This window comes from Cryptomeria japonica, chromosome 9 (genome assembly GCF_030272615.1).
Source record: "Cryptomeria japonica chromosome 9, Sugi_1.0, whole genome shotgun sequence".
Classification (NCBI taxonomy): domain Eukaryota; kingdom Viridiplantae; phylum Streptophyta; class Pinopsida; order Cupressales; family Cupressaceae; genus Cryptomeria; species Cryptomeria japonica.
In genome coordinates this window covers 97,169,299-97,190,507 of record NC_081413.1, presented here as the reverse complement: position 1 = coordinate 97,190,507, position 21,209 = coordinate 97,169,299, and the positions used below count along the sequence as shown (strand labels likewise).

General features: G+C 38.5%; 1 protein-coding gene across 1 annotated transcript in view; it reads right to left on the bottom strand.

Annotated features, from left to right (window-relative positions):
- Positions 1-21,209, bottom strand: part of LOC131077930 (nicotinate phosphoribosyltransferase 2) — a 257,965-nt gene that overhangs the window by 204,820 nt on the left and 31,936 nt on the right. The gene's annotated exons all lie outside the window — the stretch shown is intronic.

The window sequence follows — 21,209 nt, the reverse complement described above, 5'->3', positions numbered from 1 at the left end:
AAAGCTCCCCTTAGAAGATTGCACTAGTCTTGTGTAGATGTTCCATTGATGTCAAAACAAGACCTAGTTAGAGTTTCATCAAAAGGTCAAGTCATTGCTCCTACATTCTTAGTATTAGGATTAGATCCTCTCTTCGCCCTTATCCTTTTTCTATTTTTTTTAATCTAAGTTAGTAAGAGCCTGTGTCCAGCAAAGCAGATCGGAAGTTCAATGTAAGTCCCCTTGTGATTCCAGCAAATCACATCATACCACTGGAGCTTGTCCACACGTGGAGACCCCACTAAAAGAACCTTGGAGTCTACCTAACTGATCCTTTACGCGAATCTTCAGCAGTTAGAGACTATTTTCTCAAGAGAGGATAAGATGCCTTTAGGTATTTTATTCTGTGTATGATTGTGTACAAAATACACGTCAACAGTTCCCATCATGGTTTTTCTCTTGACCGGGTTTTCCACGTCAAAACAAACACAAATGAACACAAAGTTGTCAAAATGCAAAGTGTTGTTGAAAATGTCAAAGTTGTCAAGTTTTGAAAATGTTGCATTTTTGTCTAAGTGTTGAGCAACCTACAATTTCACACTAAAATGAAGCAAGTCAAATTTGTACTAAGGCACAAAATAGCAAAACTTCATTTGAACTCTACCATTCATAAGGGGAAAAATGTTGAACTTTCAAATACTCTACCTAGGTGTGTTTTGAAGTTGTTGAACTTGCTTCTAGATTCGCCACGGAAAATTAGAAACTGTAAACTTGCTTAATGTTTTGAAACCAAAATGTAAAAGCCCAAAAAAACTTTGTACACTATGAGTGGAGATTGTGAAACCTTCATAAAGTCTACCACTCTAGAAGGCAAAAATTGTGGAAATGATCTAAAGTCTGCCATTGAAAAAATGTCAAACCTCACACTAAGTCCACCATGCAACTTTGAAAATTGTTGTTGCAAGGTAAAGTCCACCACAAAGAAATGCAAAACTTGTCACAAAGTCCGCCATACAATGTGCAAAATTGTTGTTGCAAGGTAAAGTCCACCACAAAGAAATGCAAAACTTGTCACAAAGTCCAGCATACAATGTGCAAAATTGTTGAATAAGGCTCTAATACCGCCATTGGGGACTCAAGACTGCAAAATTTTAATAAACTCCACAAATTTTGGAATGAAAAATGTTAAATTTGATGAAACTCCGCCATTGTTGGAGTGGAAAGTGGGGAAATACAACAAACTCTGCCATTGTTAGAGTGGAAAATGGGGAAATTTATCAAACTCTGCCATAGTAAGGGAGGAAAAATGTTCTTTAGGGGTGAATCTCCGCCCTTGCTGATGCAAAAATGTCAAACTTGTTCAAAGTCCAACATTGAGTGTTGACAAAGTTGTAAAACTAGAATAAACTCCACCATGGTTTTTGATGGAAATGTCAAAATACTGCAAAGTTTGCCATCCCAAATTGTTAAGCAAGGCTCTAGGTCAGACAATGTAGGTAGGTAATTGCACAAAAAAAATTGTAAAAGTCGGCTAGCGCCTATTAAGGATTGTTTTGCAACATTTAAGTGTGAATTGGAGGAAGATGATACATGATTTTGTGGTGATTTTCATCACCTTGCAAGAGACAAATTCAACTCAGACCTGATTAAAAGTTAATTTCCAACCAAGGGCAACGTTGAGGTTGTTGAAATAGTAGCTAGCTCGGATACCTGTCCATTGCATTTTAATGTTGTCAATGACAATTAAAATACACATGTATTATCTCTCATGTAATTCGAATTATTGGGTTGGACCCAAACATGTAACGTGGAGGCAAATAAATATATTTTTGGGCTGGACCCAAACATGTAACGTGGAGGCAAATAAATATATTTTTGGGCTGGACCCAAACATGTAACGTGGAGGCAAGTAAATGTAACTTTGGGCTGGACCCAAACATGTAACGTGAAGGCAAATGTAAATTGTAAAATGACAATGTAATTTAAATAAATAAATATGCAAGCCGACTTGGGGTATTGGTGCCAAAAGGTTGGATATAAAACTAACAGCAAATAAAGTCATTATCACCATCATCTTCTACGAATGTATTTTGCTCTCCAATATTGGCGAATTCTCCTTCACTTGTGCGAACTTGTTCAAGTCCATTGTGCGAACTTATTTAAGGCTGTTTGCAAGGCGAAGTTGTCAAGATCTTCATGCGAACTTGAAGACTCTCCTTGTGCGAATCTAGTCAAGTCTTCCTCAATCATCTGCTGCTGATCTTCCTTGCCATCTGCTGTTGATAAAGGGCTGCAACCTTCATTGTTATGTAAAGAGAGATCGTGATCTGCTAACTTGTTGATTGGACAGCAATCTGAGATAAGTTCATTGCCTTGTAATTGCCTACATTTGAGATAATACATATTGTATTTTGAGGCTGGGTTTTTCACCTCCAAGAGGGAAGTTTTCCCAGGGTATTTGTGTGTTTTGTCTTGTGTTCTTATTGTTGTTACTGTTAATCTACAGTCTGTTATAATCTGATTACTTAAAATTAACATCTGATTGCTTAAAATTAACATGGTATCAAAGCTTTAGGTTCATTCTAAATAATCAGATTATTATTTGTCCTTCACTTTCAGTTTGTTGTTTTAGTTTTGCAAGATGGTTACAGGTCTGAAAGTAGAAGGCAGACTTGAAGGTGCCCTCAATTTCACATCATGGAAGGTTCGTGTCCTCCTTACTCTTGAAGAATTAGAGTTGTTACAATTTGTGGAAGACAAGGATCTGACTGAACCTTTGGATCCGGAAGAGCTAAAACAATTCAAGAAGATGTTACGTCCCTGAGGCAATCGAGAGGGGGGGGGGGGGGGGTGAATCAGTTGTCCAATAAATTCAACCGAAATTAACTTAACCAAACTTAATGCTTAATACCGGTAAACCAAACTTTATGCCGATAGATAGTTTTATCAGTTAGTTGCAGTACCGGTAAAGTTTAATGCATGAAACAGAAAGACAAATAACACATAACACAGTTATTTGTACGTGGAAACCCTGTAAGGGGGAAAACCACGGTGGGAAGCCTTACCCACAATCAGATGATACTACTGCAGATAGTATGTGTGTACAATATGGAGTCTGCACATGCAGAAAGGCCAACTGCCTAGAACTCACTGCTCAATTACAAGATGGGACTCACACTGACTACAATTGGATGATTAAATCCAATGATAATTGTACTGCTCAAAATAGCATCTTCTTATGCTGGATTCAGCACCGGTTAAGCTCTGCTAGTCTCCTCAATACCTTCCTTCAATCTTCAAATAATGTCTGCATGTATAGCTTTGCTTATTTTCGCATATACCTTCTTACAATCTTTTTTGCATTCACAGTCCCATATCCATATCAATCTCACAAATAAGATCTTACATATATACCGAAGCCTAAGACCAAATGTGTAGGTCGTCTTTACAAAAGATATTACAATAAAATCAATTACAAGTAAATCAATATCCGATACAACATGTCAGCTTAATGCATTTACAACAATAATAAATCATCTCCATAACATGTTGTGCTGATCTGGAATAGATATTGTTGCCGGTGTATAACCTGGACCTATTTGCCAGTAACAGCAAATATGCAAATCCGATTAGAACAATAATCAAATCGCCAAAACCAAGTGATCAAAATAATGTCTTCCACATAACCATGTAATCTCCAGATGATAACAAGTCATCCTTAGTGTCGATGAACAATATAACCTGTCGGTGAACCAAATACCGGTGATTGTGCATAAGCCACTGAACTTGCCGGTGAACATAACCAAAGATCTTCAAAAGGATAAGTGTTGATAAGTGTTGACATCAATGACAAAACCAATGCAACACATCCAAAATACCAACAATCTCCCCCTTTGGCATTGATGGCAACACAAGATGGAAAAACCATCTAAGTGCCAAAGCAGAAATGCCAAGAACCAAAAACCAACAATCTCCCAAAGAGATCATTATCCAGAAATTAAAATCCAGATACAGAGAGTAATCAATCTCTCCCCAAAGTAACAATCTCTCCCCCAAGGGATAATGTATTTTTCCATACCAATCTCTCCCCCTTTGACATCAAATGCCAAAGCATAACAAAAACCAGATACAAAAGTTCATAGAACTGTTTACAAAGTACCAAAATACCCAACTATCCAACTACTCCCCCTGAGAAGTAGCTCTCCTCATCAAAGTCGGAATAAAAGATTTCTCTAATTAAATTTGTCGGTTGATGACAAACATCAACTGTCTAAGTCACTACCAGTGGGGGTATAACCCCAAGCTGCTCTATGAGATATTCAAAAGTCTCCTTAGGCAAAGGCTTAGTAAAAATATCTGCAATTTGCTCTTTAGTATTCACATAAACCAATTTCACTTCTTTTGCTTCAACATTCTTTTTCAAAAAATTCAATTTGATAGAAACATGTTTAGTTTTAGAGTGAAGTATCGGATTATTAGATATATCAATTGTTGTTGTATTATCACAGTAAATGATTATAGGTTCCTTACAATTTACCTTTATGTCCTTCAACATTTGCTTGATCCATAATACATGTGTACAATTAGTTGCTGCTGCAACATATTCTGATTCTGCTGTTGATAAACTTGTACAACTCTGTTTCTTGCTCAACCATGAAATAAGTCTGCTTCCAAGAAAAAATGCTCCGCCGGTGGTGCTTTTTCTGTCATCCACATCTCCTGCCCAATTAGCATCTGTGTATGCACATAAATCAAAATTTTCATCTCTAGGATACCATAAACCAAGATTTGTAGTGCCTTGTAGATACCGCAAAATCTTTTTCACTGTTGATTCATGGTTTTCTTTAGGATTACTCTGAAATCTTGAAACAATACATACTGCATTCATAATATCAAGTCTTGTTTGCGTCAAATACAGTAAACCTCCTATCATAGATTTGTATCTTGTCGGATTAACAGGTTCTGATTCATCCTTCAAAGATAATTTGTTAGTTGTAGTCATAGGTGTACCTACTGGTTTACAGTTTTCCATGCCAAATTTCTTGAGTAGCTCTTTCAAATACTTAGATTGACATAGGAATATACCTTTATCAGTCTGTGAAATCTGCAATCCTAAAAAGAATTTTATCTCTCCAATCATAGATATTTCAAATTCTTGTTGCATCTTATTAGAAAAGTCTTTACATTATCCATCTTCTCCTCCAAAGATTATATCAACAACAAAAACTGCAATAACCAAGATGTCATCATTAGTCACTTTGAAATATAAATTGTTGTCTGCATTACCTTTTGTATAACCAAGCTTCAAAAGATATTTGTCCAATCTAGCATACCAAGCTCTAGGAGATTGCTTCAATCCATATATAAACTTCTTCTTCAAGATCTCCATTCAGAAATGCACATTTAACATCCATTTGATATACTTTATAGTTCTTATGTGCTGCAAAAGCCAATAAAAGTCTGACTGTCTCAATTCTAGCTACCGGTGCAAAGGTTTCATTGTAATCAATTCCTTCTTTCTGAGAATATCCCTTACACACTAGTCTTGCTTTATTTCTAATTACTTTACCATCTTCATTAACTTTATTTCTGAAAACCCATTTAGTTCCAATTACATTTTTGTCTTTAGGCCGGGGAACTAATAACCAAGTGTTATTTCTTTCAATTTGTTCCAATTCATCTTCCATAGCCTTAATCCAATATTTATCTTCACATGCCTCATTAACAAATAGAGGTTCAATTTGAGAAATAAGACATACCTCTTCATTTGCCAATCTTCTTCTAGTCATAACTCCTTGATTTTTATTTCCAATAATCTGACTTTCAGAGTGATTCAATCTTACATACCTGAGTGTATTCACTTGTTGTCTTTCATCAGTCATTGTAGAATTTACAGATGATGCCGGTGTGACTGGATCAACATTCTGTACCGGTAGATTCTGTACAGGTTCATTTGATATTATCTCTATTGCCGGTTCAAAGTCTATGTACCTTGAATTACCTCTAAACTGTTCATCAATCTTCACATTTGCACTTTCAACAATTTTCTGCAATCTCTTGTTAAAACATCTATATGCCTTGCTCTTAGATGAATAACCAAGAAATATTCCTTCATCACTTCTAGGATCAAATTTGCCAATATACTCATCTCTTCTGATATAGCATTTATTTCCAAATATTCTGAAATATTTAAGAGTAGGAGTATTACCAAACCATAATTCATGAAGGGTCTTACCGGTTTCACCTCTGATGTGAACTCTGTCGAATGTATAAACAGCTATATTGACCGCTTCTCTCCAGTACATATGAGGTAGGTTTGCTTCAGATAACATACTTCTGGCTGCATCCAAGACTGTTTTGTTCTTTCTTTCCACAACTCCATTATGTTGGGGTGTCCTAAGTGTTGATAATTGTCTTCTGATTCCATTCACTTCACAGAATGTATTAAATTCCTTAGATGTGAATTCATCTCCTTGATCTGATCTCAAACATTTGATTTTCTTGTCGGTTTCATTTTCTACCATTGCCTTGAATAGTTTGAATTTTCCAAATGCTTCAGACTTCTCTCTGAGAAAAGTAACCCAACACATTCTAGAATAGTCATCAATGATTAGCAAAAAATATCTATCTCCTTGTACACTTCTAGTTCTTGTTGGACCACATAAATCAATATGAATTAAATCAAGAACAATGTTAGATTTATCTGGAATACTCTTGAAAGATGCTCTAACTTGCTTTCCAAATTGACATTCCTTACATACCGGATTGTGGGGTTTAACAATCTTAGGTAAATCTCTAACTGTCTTAGTTGTACTGATTTTCACAATGCAATCAAAATTTACATGACAAAGTCTTTTATGCCATAACCAACTTTCATCAATATGTGCAATCAAGCATGTCTTCTCATTGTTGTTCAAGTGAAAGATATTACCTCTAGTCTGATTACCGGTTGCAATTTCCAAACCAGTTCTGTTTAAGATATTGCATTTACCATTCTTGAATTGTAACTGAAATCCTTTCTCAACTAATTGACCAACACTCAAAAGATTATGTTTCAAACCTTCAACATAGTAAACATTATCAGTACTGTGCTTACCATCAAAAGATATAGTTCCTTTTCCTTTGATCAAACAAGCTTTATCATCTCCAAATCTTACTAGACCTCCATTGTATTCTTGAAAAGTTAAGAATTTACTCCAATCACCAGTCATGTGATGTGAACATCCTGAATCAATGATCCATTCATCCTTATCTTCAATATTAGCTGCCAGTGCCTGCTCTACCAGTTGAACAGTAGGTGCCGGTTGATCTTCTGTTATAGCAACAAAAGCCCATCCATTGTCTGTCGGGTCCTCATCAGAATCATCAGTAACTCCTTCATGAGCATAATAACAAGATTTGTCTCTATTCTTCTTAAATTTGTGTCTCTGATAATCAGGGTTAGGCTTATATGTTCTTTTAGCTTCTTCTTTTAATCTAGCATGTCTATCAGGGCATCTAGAAGCTATATGACCAATCTTATTGCAGTTAAAACATTTAAATGGTGTTTTACCTTCATACTTACTTCCAACTGGACCTTTAGGCATTCTCCTTGCAAATAGTACTTCAAGCTCTTCCAGTTCTTCATTCTCCTTCCTGATTTCTTCAAGTTCTCTTGCATAGAAGGCTTTCCAATCAGATTTATCTGATGATGACAATGATGCTACAAATGATGATGATGCCTTAAAAGCTAAATCTGTCTTAAGAGTAGCAATAGGACCAAATTCCTCAAGTACAAAGGCTAATAGTTTTCCAACCAGAGTATCTCTAGATACTGATGCATTAGGCATTGTTCTCAGTTCATTTATAGCAGTAACTTTCATTTTATATGCCGGTGGCAAATCTCTTAAAACTTTAAAAACAATCTCATCTTCACTTAAGGTTCCTCCACAACATTGTATACCCAAAACAATTTCATTTACTCTTTCCAGAAAAGCAGAAATTCTTTCATCTTCTTCCATTTTCAGATTTTCATACCTGACCCGGAAGCATTCAAGTTTTGCAATTTTGACTGTGGTATCACCTTCATTCAATGTTTCCAACTTGTCCCAAATAGCTTTAGTAGTAGATCTGTCTGATAATCCCATGATTTGTTGATCTGACAATGCGCTCAAAAGTGCTTCTCTTGCTTTGCAATCATTTTCTTCATCTTTAGCCAAGGTTGGTGGATTAGGTTGACCTGAAGTAGCAGCAGTATATCCATTATTTGTAACATCCCAGATGTCCTTACCAATGCAATTCAAATGTGTCTCCATCCTGATCTTCCATATCCCATAGTTAGTTCCATCAAGCTTCGAACTATCCTTCCTGAAATAGTTAGTAGACATTGGCTCTCAAGTTGTTAGACTTCTGCAAGAGAGGATTAAGCTTTGATACCAATTGTTAGGTCCCGGAGGCAACTGAGAGGGGGGGTTGAATCAATTGTCCAATAAATTCAACCGAAATTAACTTAACCAAACTTAACGCTTAATACCGGTAAACCAAAACTTTATGCCGGTAGACAATTTTATCAGTTAGTTGCAGTACCCGTAAAGTTTAATGCATGAAACAGAAAGACAAATAACACATACAACACATAACACAGTTATTTGTACGTGGAAACCCTATAAGGGGAAAAACCACAATGGGAAGCCTTAGCCACAATAAGATGATACTACTGCAGATAGTATGTGTGTACAATATGGAGTTTGCACATGCAGAAAGGCCAATTGCCTAGAGCTCACTGCTCAATTACAAGATGGGAGTCACACTGACTACAATTGGATGATTAAATCCAATGATAAATGTACTGCTCAGAATAGCATCTTCTTATGCTGGATTCAGTACCCATTAAGCTCTGCTAGTCTCCTCAATACCTTCCTTCAATCTTCAAATGATGTTTGCGTGTATAGCTCTGCTTATTTTCGCATATACCTTCTTACAATCTTTTTCGCATTCAAATTTCGATATCCATATCGATCTCACAAATAAGATCTTACATATATACCGAAGCCTAAGACCAAATGTGTATGTCGGCTTTACAAAAGATATTACAATAAAATCAATTACAAGTAAATCAATATCCAATGCAACATCCGATACAACATGTCGGCTTAATGCATTTACAACAATAATAAATCATCTCCATAATGTGTCGTGCTGATCTGGAATAGATATTGTTGCCGGTGTATAACCTGGACCTATTTGCCGGTAACAGCAAATATGCAAATCCGATTAGAACAATAATCAAATCGCCAAAACCAAGTGATCAAAATAATGTCTTTGACATAACCATGTAATCTCCAGATGATAACAAGTCATCCTTAGTGCCTATGAACAATATAACCTACTGGTGAACCAAATACCGGTGACTGTGCATAAGCCACTAAACTTGCCGGTGAACATAACCAAAGATCTCCAGAAGGATAAGTGTTGATAAGTGTTGACATCAATGACAAAACCAATGCAACACATCCAATATACCAACAGAAGAATGCTCTCAAGGCAAAGAAGCTCCTTATTGATTCCGTGAAGGATCATCTTGTTCCAGTTATCTCCAAATTGAAGACAGTCCGAGAGATGTTTAAACATCTAGAAGGGATATATGAGATCAACAGTCGGACACTTACATTGAGGCAGCAACTTCTTCAAGTCAAAATGAGCAAAGGAGATTCAGTCATGTCCTTCTTCATGAAGATTTCAAAATAGAAGGACCAACTCAACGCCATTGGAAGCGAAGTTGTTGACCAAGATATTGTCATGATTGCTTTGAATGGTCTTCCTGACTCTTGGGATCCACTCATTCAAAGCATAAGTGGAAGAGCTGAATTTCCTTCCTTCGATCACCTCCGATCAGATTGCATTCAAGAGGAGTCACGCCTTGCTGCCAGAGGAATGCATAAAGGCACTCATGGAGGAGATCAACATGTACTTGCATCTCAACATGTTAAAAGAAAGGGAGGCCATTGGATGAAGAACAATTTCAAAAGATATAGAGACTTCAGACCTCCTGCTTATGATTCAAGGAAGAAGCCAAGGGATCTTTCACATGTCTGTTGCTTCAGATGCGACAAGTTTGGACATTATGCTAAAGAATGTCAGAATCCGCCCATGCAAGGAGAGGCCAACGTGAATGAAGTTGCAAATTCAAAGGATAATGAAGACTACCTCTTCATTTCTGCCTTGTCCAGCAATGTGCCAACCGATAGTAACACTTGGTTGATAGACAGTGATGCATCTAGACACATCACGGGATATCGAGAGCATCTCTCAAACTTGATGGAGAAAGAGTCCAACCTTCATGTGGTAATTGGTGATGATGCTCAGTATTCGGTAAGAGGTTTTGGTAGCACTTCTTTAAATTTAGAATCTGGCATGTCCTTGCATCTTAGTGATATTTTATTTGTTCCTGAAATTAAGAGGAATTTAATTTCTATTTCTGCCCTAGAAGATAAAGGTTATCAAATAGCATTTTTTGAGGGTAAAGTACTTGCATGGCCTAAGAAATCTAGTATTAAATCTGCTCGTGTTATTGGAAATAGATATGATAGTTTGTATAAGCTTTCAGCTAACCCCATTTGAGCACTCATTCATGAAGCTTCTGAATCTAGCAAGCTATGGCATAGAAGGCTCGGCCATCTTCACTATCAAGCACTTCCTTCTCTTGAAAAGATGGTTAAAGGTATGCCTAAACTTAGTCAATTTCATGATGATACTTGCAAAGGTTGTGCATTAGGTAAGAACACTAAAAGTCCATTTCATAAAAGTGAAAGTAGAGCTAAAGAAAAATTAGCACTTGTTCATTCTGATTTATGTGGACCTGTGTTTGTTCCTTCACCTAGTGGATTTCTATACTATGTTACATTTATAGATGATTTTTCTAGAAAGACTTGGATTTACTTTCTAAAATCTAAAGAATCTGATGAAGTACTAAGTAGGTTTAAAGAATTTAAAGCCCTAACTGAAAATATGTCTGGTAAAAGGATTAAAGTGTTAAGATTTGACAATGGAGGTGAATACACCTCAAGTGGCTTCAATGAATTTTGTGTAGAGACAGGAATTAAGAGGGAGTTTTGCGTCCCCTACAATCCTCAGCAAAATGGTGTAGCTCAACGAAAGAATAGTCATTGTTGAAGCAGCCAAAGCTATGATTCACGATCAGGACCTGCAGACCTTCTTATGGGCCGAAGCATCCAAGACTACAGTGTACATTCAGAATAGATGCCCTCACCGCGTCCTGAAGAACATAACTCCCGAGGAAGCTTTTACTGGAGTCAAACCAGATATCAGCCACCTTAGGATCTTTGGAAGTCCTGTCTATGTTCATGTGCCAAAGGAAAAGAGGACTAAGCTAGAGCCTTCTGGGAAGAAGGGTATCCTTGTTGGATATAGTGAATCTTCCAAGGCATTTCGCATCTACATTCCCGGTCAAAGGTATATTGAGGTAAGTAGGGATGTCACCTTTGAAGAAAATATTGCTTTCAAGAAATCTAAAGGTTCTCTTATTGATAATGACAAAGAAGTTAATGATAATCAAAATATGGATATTGATACTAACCCTGAGATTTAGAGGGAGCCTATTGAGCCTCCCGAACCTATTGAGCATGATGATTCTCTTGAGCCTCTGGATCCAACTAATGGACCTAGAGATATTGCAGTTAGCAAGAAAAGGCCACTTTGGGTTAGGAGCACAGTCCTGTAGTGACCTTTTTCACACATCGCCCCTTTGCAAATGGGGACCCTCTTTCTTTTCCTGCTTTCTAGGGTTTTTGTTAGTGTCCCGTGACCTTCCGCTTCAGTTTTGAACGGTTCGAGTTCTAAGGGTTAAAAGTTAGTTTTTGCGAACCATGTGATTCCAAAGTATGAACACCGCCAAAGAGCTTAAAAAGGCCAAAGGATGAAGATAGCAATTGATTTGGACGAATTTGGACAACTTTCTATATTTAGAAAGTTTGTTTTTTTGCTTTTTCCTATTTTTTAGGAAGTTTCATTTTTGGCATTTTAGCTCGATCCCCGGTATGGCTATTTTTAGAAAGTTTTCCCTATTTTTTAGGGATGTTTGCTTTTTGCTTTTTCAGAATGAGAAACTAGGGTTTGCACTGATCCCATTCACCTGCTTCAACCGGGACCCAAAATTTCCAAGTTTTGATCTAAAAAGCCAGTTCCCTACATTTTAGGGATCATATTACTTCAGATGGTTTGCCTAAGTATGGATTTCAAATTTCAAGTTAATCTGGTTAAATTTGGTTAAAATGTGAAATTTTGAAATTTTCCAAAATTCTTCTAAGTATGGCTAATGGATAAGGTTGAGTGTCATGACAGGTGTGCAGAAAGTCCGCCCAAGCAAAGGTCCGCCATGTTGGAGAGGTGATCAAGATTCGCTATGTTGGAGGTGCTTCAAAGGTCCGCCATGAAAGGAGTCATAAAAGTCCGCTTTGAAGAGGATGGGATGGAGTCCTTCCTAAAGTCCACCATGCTTGAGGAGGTAGGCCAAAAGTTCGGCCAAGATGGAAGGGGCACCAAAGTCCGCCCAAGGGAGAGCCTTCAAAAGTCTGCCATGTCTTGAAGGAGCTCCAAAGTCCACCCTCCATGATGCCTTCAAACTCCGCCCTTGGAGATGCCTTCAAACTCCGCCCTTGGTAACCATGTCACCAAAGTCCGCCCAAGATGGAAGGGGCACCAAAGTCCGCCCAAGGGAGAGCCTTCAAAAGTCCACCATGTCTTGAAGGAGCTCCAAACTCCGCCCTTGGAGATGCCTTCAAACTCCGCCCTTGGTAACCATGTCACCAAAGTCCGCCCAAGGGAGAGCCTTCAGAAGTCCGCCATGTCTTGAAGGAGCTCCAAAGTCCGCCCTATCCAAGCAAGATGATGGAGACCTCTTAAAACTCTGCCATGATTAAGGAGGTAGCCCAAAACTCCGCCTTGGATAGTAAGTCCAAAAGTCCACCCTATCATGGGGAATGTCCAAAGCCCACCATGTAGAAGGAGCCTAAAAGTCGGCCATGTGGAGATGTCCCAAAAGTCCGCCATAGAGGGAGCATGAAAATTCCGCCCTATGATGGAAGGGCCATCAAACTCCGCCCTATGCCTTGAAGAGGAAAGAAGTCCACCAAACATGAAGGAAGTCCGCCCATGAAGAGAGCTCCAAAACTCCGCCCTATGCCTTCGAGTCAAAAACAAAGTCAACAAGTTTGGAGTGATGTCATCAAAATCCATGAAGCAATTCGAACTTAAAAAAACCAAAATAGAAAGTTTTCAGAAAGGGAATATTGGAAGATTGCCAAAGATTTCGAACTTGTAGCCAAATTAGAAACTTTTGGAAGATATTTTTTTCGAACTTGGAGAGATGGCAACACTTTCCTAAAGAGTGGAGTTAAAATTGGAAACATGAGTTGGACGATTTTGAATGTTTCTAATTGAAGATTCAACTTTGTTTACAAATACTTCGTTGTAACTTCATTTCTACACTAAGAAGTTCGAAGTTATTAAGGAGAGCATAGTAAAGTATTTTCAGATTGGAGTTCATCTAAAGAAATTTCGACATTGCTTACTATTGGGCAAGCTTTTTTGGCAAAAGTTTCACAGATTTTGAAGAAAAGCCAACCGGTATAAGGAAAAATTGTTGAATCCTTCCCGAATTTTCTGAATCTTTTTGAGAAATTTCCAGCCTTACTTCTATCTATTCGAAGGTGAAATTGAATTCATGATGCAGATTTATATATTTTCTGAGTTTTTTTCAGGGTTATGAAAAATTATTTTTAGTGGATTTATTCGAATTTCTAGTGAAGAAAAATCATTTTTTTTACTAAGTATAAGAAAGTTTTTGAAGTTATAACAATTGGTGTTAATTTACGATCACAACCATCCTTGAGATTGAGGGATTTACAGAGGAAAAACTCAGTTTTTTATGGCTAAGTATGAGAATAAAATGGAATTTTCAAACACTTAGCCATTTCGCAGCCCCCTTTATCAATTTATGAATTAATTTCTAACTTCAAGCTTCATTGTCTGTTTGCAGATCCTAGGCACGATGAAATTCCAAGTGGATAAAGACACCCCTCCGGAGTCAAGGATGACTTCGAAGTGGAAAAATGTTAGTGACACCAACCTCGGACACATCAATCTGAGGGAGTTTAAGAAGCGGATGTTTGGTCTGGACAACCTTGTGCCTACCACAACCGCACGAAAGATGATGAAGAGTGGCATCATGCATGCGGCTGGTTTTCTCCCCACCATGCAATGCACTGAATTAGTAGTCAAATGCTCTAAACATTACAACCCCACCAGTAAGGACATTGTTGCACCTGATGGAAGAGTCCTGGCGAACATCAGTGATGAGGCCATCAGAGAGGCCTTCCGGATCCCAGAGTATCACAACACGGTGTATGTAACAAAGGATGAAGTTGATAGCATGTATCAGGACCACTTGGAGGAATATGACGCCATAGTCAACCATTCCTGGCTGGACAAGCCAAGGAAGGGCGCCTCCAAACTTCAAAGGAAGAGCCTGGTGAGAGCATACTTCAAGGAAGACATTGGAGACATGATCGTTCTACTCAACAGAATAATGGGAAATCCTCAAGGTGCTCCATTCGAGCCCTGGATGTATTATTTCATTAATGAAATAATGAATGGAGTAAAGATGATAGATTGGGCCCGGATGATTAGCGACAACCTAGACAGCCAGCTGAGGAACCTAGAAGCGAATAGGACCTTCTTCATGAGTTCATACCTGTTTTATTCCTTGGTCAAAACCTACAGATATAGGGGTCTCACTTGCAGAGGGGAAGTAGGGAACAAAGAGAACCAGTTTCCAGTCTATGATTGCTATCCCCAGCTCCACATGGAACAAAAGTTCCATTTTAAAAGAGTGAATGATACCTTTCTCATGCACATCACGCGGACGTTACAAGGTGGACTGCACCAAAGACTCTCTCAAGAGTCTATGGACTTCATCAGTCGATTCGGGTATTGGTATATCCAATATCCAAAGTTCACTTACCTTAGAATTCAGGGATTCTCTGGGCCTCCCTAAAAGCTTCCAGCTTACCCTACCAACCAAGTTGTGTTGCTCGAGGTGTGAGGCAATTGGAAGGGTCTATGGCGATTCAAAGGGATAAACAAAAGAAGGCAGGAACTTCCTCTCTTACAATTGGTAATGGGTTGGAAACATGTCCATCGTCACAAGCTGCTATGACTGCTGAGAAGGAGCTGGCCTGGTATCCCCTTTATTAGTACAAGGCAAGAAGGAATTTCGATCCATTCCACAGAATAAAGAAGGTCGAAGGAATGGCATTTGAGCATAGGCCTGATCTAAAAGATTATTGGGCTAACGCAGGCGATAGTTTCGAGATCAGGAAGAGATTTTGGTCGAGAATTCCTTTGAGCATGGTAAGAGCAACAAAGGTATTCAGAGTTGCTAACCAAGTAGAGGATAGCCTAGAGCTTCAGCAGCCAGGCTTTGAAAAGATGAAGAATGAACCACTAGTTTTGATAGATTGGACAGAGGGAGAGAAATCAGATCTAGCAGACCTCATGAGGACGGTAATTGAGTATTCTAGGTGGTGGACATCTGAAAGAACAAGGCAATTAAAGTCCAAAGGTGTGGCCTTGACCTATGAATTGATGGGACTAGATGACTCTTTGTCCGCCAATCCTTGTACCTCTGCAGGTAATGCCCGGAATCCAAAAAGTGTTGGGTCTAGGAAGAGGAAGGAGTTGGTTGGAAGCTCCGTAAAGGTCACAGGAAAGAAGATTGTAGGGGAAAGAAGGGAGTCCAGCGAAGGCCAATCCATCCTAAGTGTCACTTCTATCGTACCCGATCAGAATGCAGTTGAGGAGCAAGAGATGAACATATGCATAGTTAGTGATGAAGTGAGAGTGCCTTCTCCTTCGGTTGAGGAAGTAATGAAGCAAGTTGTCCAAAGTTCGGACAGAGAGCAAACTGAAACACCTACAGTCTTCTTAGATGGCATAGCTGCAAACCCAGGAGGGACAGATGATGGATTTGACCAGAATACTGTAGAGCAATCAACTATCCCGGATTGGCTAAGGGAAAGAATAAAGGCTAAGGTCCCCAAGGAGGCCTGTTCCGAAGAAATCACAGCAGCATTTTTGGATAAGGTGAATGAGCCAATTACAGCTAAACCACCCAAGCCTGCCAGAAAGTTTTCTCTGATTCAGAGAGAGTGTAGGAATCAGGACAATTTAGATAGCGGTGCCTAAAGAAGGAAAAACTAGGGACAATGTCGCCACAGATGATTACAAGATCACCACCATAGAGCTGGGTAAGCCCACCCAAGACCAAGAGGTCCAGTATTTCGATGACTCTTGTAACGCTCTAAAGACAAGCTTAGCTCAGGAGAAAGAAAAGAAAAAGAAGGTTGAAGAAGAAAACCAACAGTGGAGAAAGTATGTTCTCCATCTTACCAGACCACTTAACCATGAGATCCCGGTTACCTCTCCACTGCCTCTTCAGCAGGAATCGATGAAGGATTATGAGGATATGAAGGGCACGTCTACACAAGCCAAGGAGTGGATTTCAGACGCTTCAGCACGTGCTGATATACTGGTAGAAAATTTAGTGTCACCACATGAGTTGGCCTCTTCGCTGATCAGCCATATCCAGGACCTAGCTACCAATTGGAAGGATGTGGAGGAAATTCAAGATGAAATACTTCCGCATCTAAAAGTTATCTGAGGCTTGTCGAAAAGAAGCCTAGTGGATTCAAGTATCATACAGGCCGGAGATAGGTACGACTTCAGCACATGGTATTATGCCTTGGTCACTCGGATTGAAGTTTTGAAGAAATCCGAGACCAAGTGCTTTGAGACAGAGGAAAGTGTCAGGGAGATCCTGAGCAAGGTGTTTCATGTAGCGTCTGAGATCTGGAAGAAAGAGAGTATAAGGGAGAAGCATTTGCAAGCAGAGAACCTGAGAGCCAGGATTCAGTCAAGATTCTTCAAAGATTCAGGGATGATTGACAAAGGCGATCTTTCAAAGATTACAAACTTTCTCTTCATCGATGAAAACTTTCTTGCCCAAGCGGTTGAGTGGGAAAGCATCCTCGCCACATGTACCGATGATGTGGACATCATCGACTTCCAGATTAGCAGTTTGCCAAGTGTCACTATGGAGGAGGTCAGGCTTATTGTGTCCAGGTACATCGAATCTGCGAAAGAGGAAAGTGGACGCTCACCTCAGTGAGATTAGCAGTTGTGCCACATGTCACTTTCTTATTCATTCAAGCTGATAGTGTTTCGGGAAACCCTAATTAGGGTTTTTAACTTTCAATCTTGGCCCTTGATCACTGTTTGATCTCGGTCGTTCATTTATTTTTGAAAAACTATATAAGGTTACCTTCATTTATTTTTGAAAAACTATATAAGGCTACCTCCTCTCATTTGGAGAGTGTGAGGTTTTTGATGTATTGTTGCGTAAGGTCTTTTCCAAATAATATATTGCATGTGTGCTTGCTTTGTAATCCCTATTGTTTGAATGATTTGCATGGTTTCAATTTCCTCAACACTTAGTTAAAATTAATCTAGATTTGCTTTCATTGTTGTTAATTTGAATGAAGGATTTGATAAGTGTCAATTGATGGTGTATCTTCTCTCATACTTTTGGTAAATGGATGATTTCCATTTTACCGTGCAAAGTTAGTCTGAGCCCATCCTCCATGCATCCCAATATATTAATCATAAGCACAATCCATTGAAGATTGCACCGGCTTTGTGTAGTTGTCCCTAGTGTGGCAAAGCAAAGTTTGGTTTCTCGAGAGCATCCAATTGATACCGTCTCCAGAGTTCGTAGGATTAGATTAGCTTTCCTAAACCCTATCTCTTTTCTCCTTTTTTTTGAAAAGTCTAAACCTGGGAAAATCAAAAAAAAAAAAAAGAGCCTAAAATTGCTAAATCCATCTAAGTCCAGCAGTTCAAGACAGTTGTTAAACGTAAGTCCCCCTTGAGATTTTCAGCATACACTACCCAAGAAGCTATTCCACTAAAGTCCCTTGTTCGCACATATAGACCTTGGAATCAGTAGTGATTTTTCAGGAGAGGATAGAATGCCTTCAGGTATCCTATCCTAATGTTTGGTAGATGATAAAACAGACACCAACAAGTCCAAGATGCAGAAAAGTTTGCAGCTCCTAGTGGCACTTTCAGAGAAAGTAAGAGACCTCTGAAGTTCTCCAGCTATGTTGCAATGATGTGCAACATCATTGAGACTGAACCATCCAGCATAGAAGAAGCTATGAACCAGCAAGCATGGAAATTAGCTATGGACGAAGAGTATCAATCCATCATCAAGAATGATGTCTGGGATATTGTGCCTAGGCCTAAAGGTAAGTCTATTGTTTCTTCCAAATGGTTGTTTAAAATTAAACATGTTGTTGATGGTAGTATAGAGAAATATAAAGATAGATTTGTAGCTCATGGTTTTCCTCAAAAAGAAGGCATAGATTATGATGAAACATTTGCTCTTGTTGCTAGATATACTTCCATTAGAACTATTATAGCTATTGTTGCAGCCAAAGGTTGGAAGTTACATCAGATGGATGTAAAGACTGCTTTCCTTAATGGTGTTATTGAGGAAGAAGTCTATATTGAACAACTTGAAGGTTAAGAGATTCATAATAGAGAAACTCATGTGTGCAGACTAAAGAAAGCTCTCTACGGCCTCAAGCAAGCTCCTCGAGCTTGGTATGAAAGAATTGATAAGTACTTGGTTAGTTTAGGGTTTTGTAAGAATGATGTTGATCCTAACATTTACTTTAAAGTATTTAATGGTGAAATGCTAATTCTGGTTTTATATGTGGATGATTTATTCCTAACTGGTGAAGATAGTCTCATCATTAGGTTTAAGAAAGAATTAGCTACTAAATTTGAAATGAAGGATCTAGGTCTAATGCATTACTTTCTAGAGTTAGAAGTGTGGCAAAGACCTAATGAAATTATTCTAAGTCAAGGAAAATATACTAATGATATATTGAAAAGATTTGGTATGATGGATTGTAAATCTATGTCTACTCCTATGGAAACTAACTTGAAGAAGTTGAGTATTTCTGTAGCTGATTCTGATTTTGCAGATCCTTCGGAGTACAGGCAGTTGATTGGATCCTTGATGTATCGAGTTAACACTAGACCAAATATTTGCTATGCAATGAGTGCACTTAGCCAATTCATGAACCAGCCAAAGCATGTTCACTTGGTGGCAGCCAAACACATCCTAAGATACTTGCGTGGAACAGTTGGCTATGGACTGAAGTATCCAATCAATTTGGAAGGATACTCTGATTCTGATTGGGCTGGAAGTGTTATTGACAGGAAAAGCACTTCAAGAATTTGTTTCAGCTTGGGTTCCGCTATGATCTCTTGGGCCAGTAGGAAACAGTTCTCAATTGCATTGAGTACTACAGAAGCTGAATACATTGCTTCAAGTGTGGCAACTAGAAAAGCAGTTTGGCTTCACAAGCTTCTTGCTAGGTTGTTTGGACAACCTTGAGAATCCACTGTTATTTATTGTGATAATCAGAGTTGTATTAAAATGTCTAATAATCCCGTGTTTCATGACAGGTCAAAACACGTGGAAACTCATTATCACTATGTTCGTGATATGGCACAAAGAGGTGCCATCCAGCTGAAATATATCAGCACTAATGAACAGGTTTCAGATGTTCTCACCAAGCCCCTAGCTCGAGTGAAGTTTGAGTACTTCAGAGAGAAGCTTGGAATTGTGGAGAACACAGCATTGACTAGGAGGGAGTCTCAATCTTAGTGATGCAATTTAGTTTTCATCCTCCACCGTCTGCGGGCAATGCAAGGTGACATTGTATCCTTCTCTGGGAGAAGGCTGAGGTGTAAGACCTCTTCCACCCTCTGCGGGCAATGCAAGATGGACATCATGAAATGAGTTCATGATATTTATGTGTTTCATTGCAGGTATACTCTATGGAGCTTATACATTCATCCTTGCGGGCAATGCAAGATGAAAGTCATGAATGGATCATGACAAGTGGCAGATATCCTCCCTAGCTAAGAGGGAGTGTTGAAATAGTAGCTAGCTCGGATACCTGTCCATTGCATTTTAATGTTGTCAATGACAATTAAAATACACATGTATTATCTCTCATGTAATTCGAATTATTGGGCTGGACCCAAACATGTAACGTGGAGGCAAATAAATGTATTTTTGGGCTGGACCCAAACATGTAACGTGGAGGCAAGTAAATGTAACTTTGGGCTGGACCCAAACATGTAACATGAAGGCAAATGTAAATTGTAAAATGACAATGTAATTTAAATAAATAAATATGCAAGCCGACTTGGGGTATTGGCACCAAAAGGTTGGATATAAAACTAACAGCAAATAAAGTCATTATCACCATCTTCTATGAATGTATTCTGCTCTCCAATATTGGTGAATTCTCCTTCACTTGTGCAAACTTGTTCAAGTCCATTGTGAGAACTTATTTAAGGCTGTTTGTGAGGCAAAGTTGTCAAGATCTTCATGCGAACTTGAAGACTCTCCTTGTGCGAATCTGGTAAAGTCTTCCTCAGTCATCTGCTGCTGATCTTCCTTGCCATCTGCTGTTGATAAAGGGCTGCAACCTTCATTGTTATGTAAAGAGAGATCGTGATCTGCTAACTTGCTCATTGGACAGCAATCTGAGATAAGTTCATTGCCTTGTAATTGCCTACATTTGAGATAATACATATTGTATTTTGAGGCTGGGTTTTTCACCTCCAAGAGGGAGGTTTTCCCAGGGTATTGGTGTGTTTTGTCTTGTGTTCTTATTTCTGTTACTGTTAATCTACAGTCTGTTATAATCTGATTACTTAAAATTAACATCTGATTGCTTGAAACTAACAGGGGTATCTTATTGAATCCATATTTTGATCAAATTTGAGCTTCCATTGCTATCACTAGGTGAGATCATGTTTTTTTAAAGGAAGTAGTATTTTTTAGAAGAGTATATGCATTTTTAAGAGCTAAATTTCCATTGGAAGTCTGAATTCTTTAATTTGAAATCTTTTCATAAATTTGATTATCTTCTCAAATACGTTTCCATTGCAAGAATTCAATGAAATTGTCATAATCACTTCTTGCATTTTCACTTATCGTTTTGGGCATTTAGTGATTGCATTCATTAGACAAATACTCTCAAAACTTTAAGACCACAGAGCTGAAATTCAAGGCTAAAGGGAAGAAG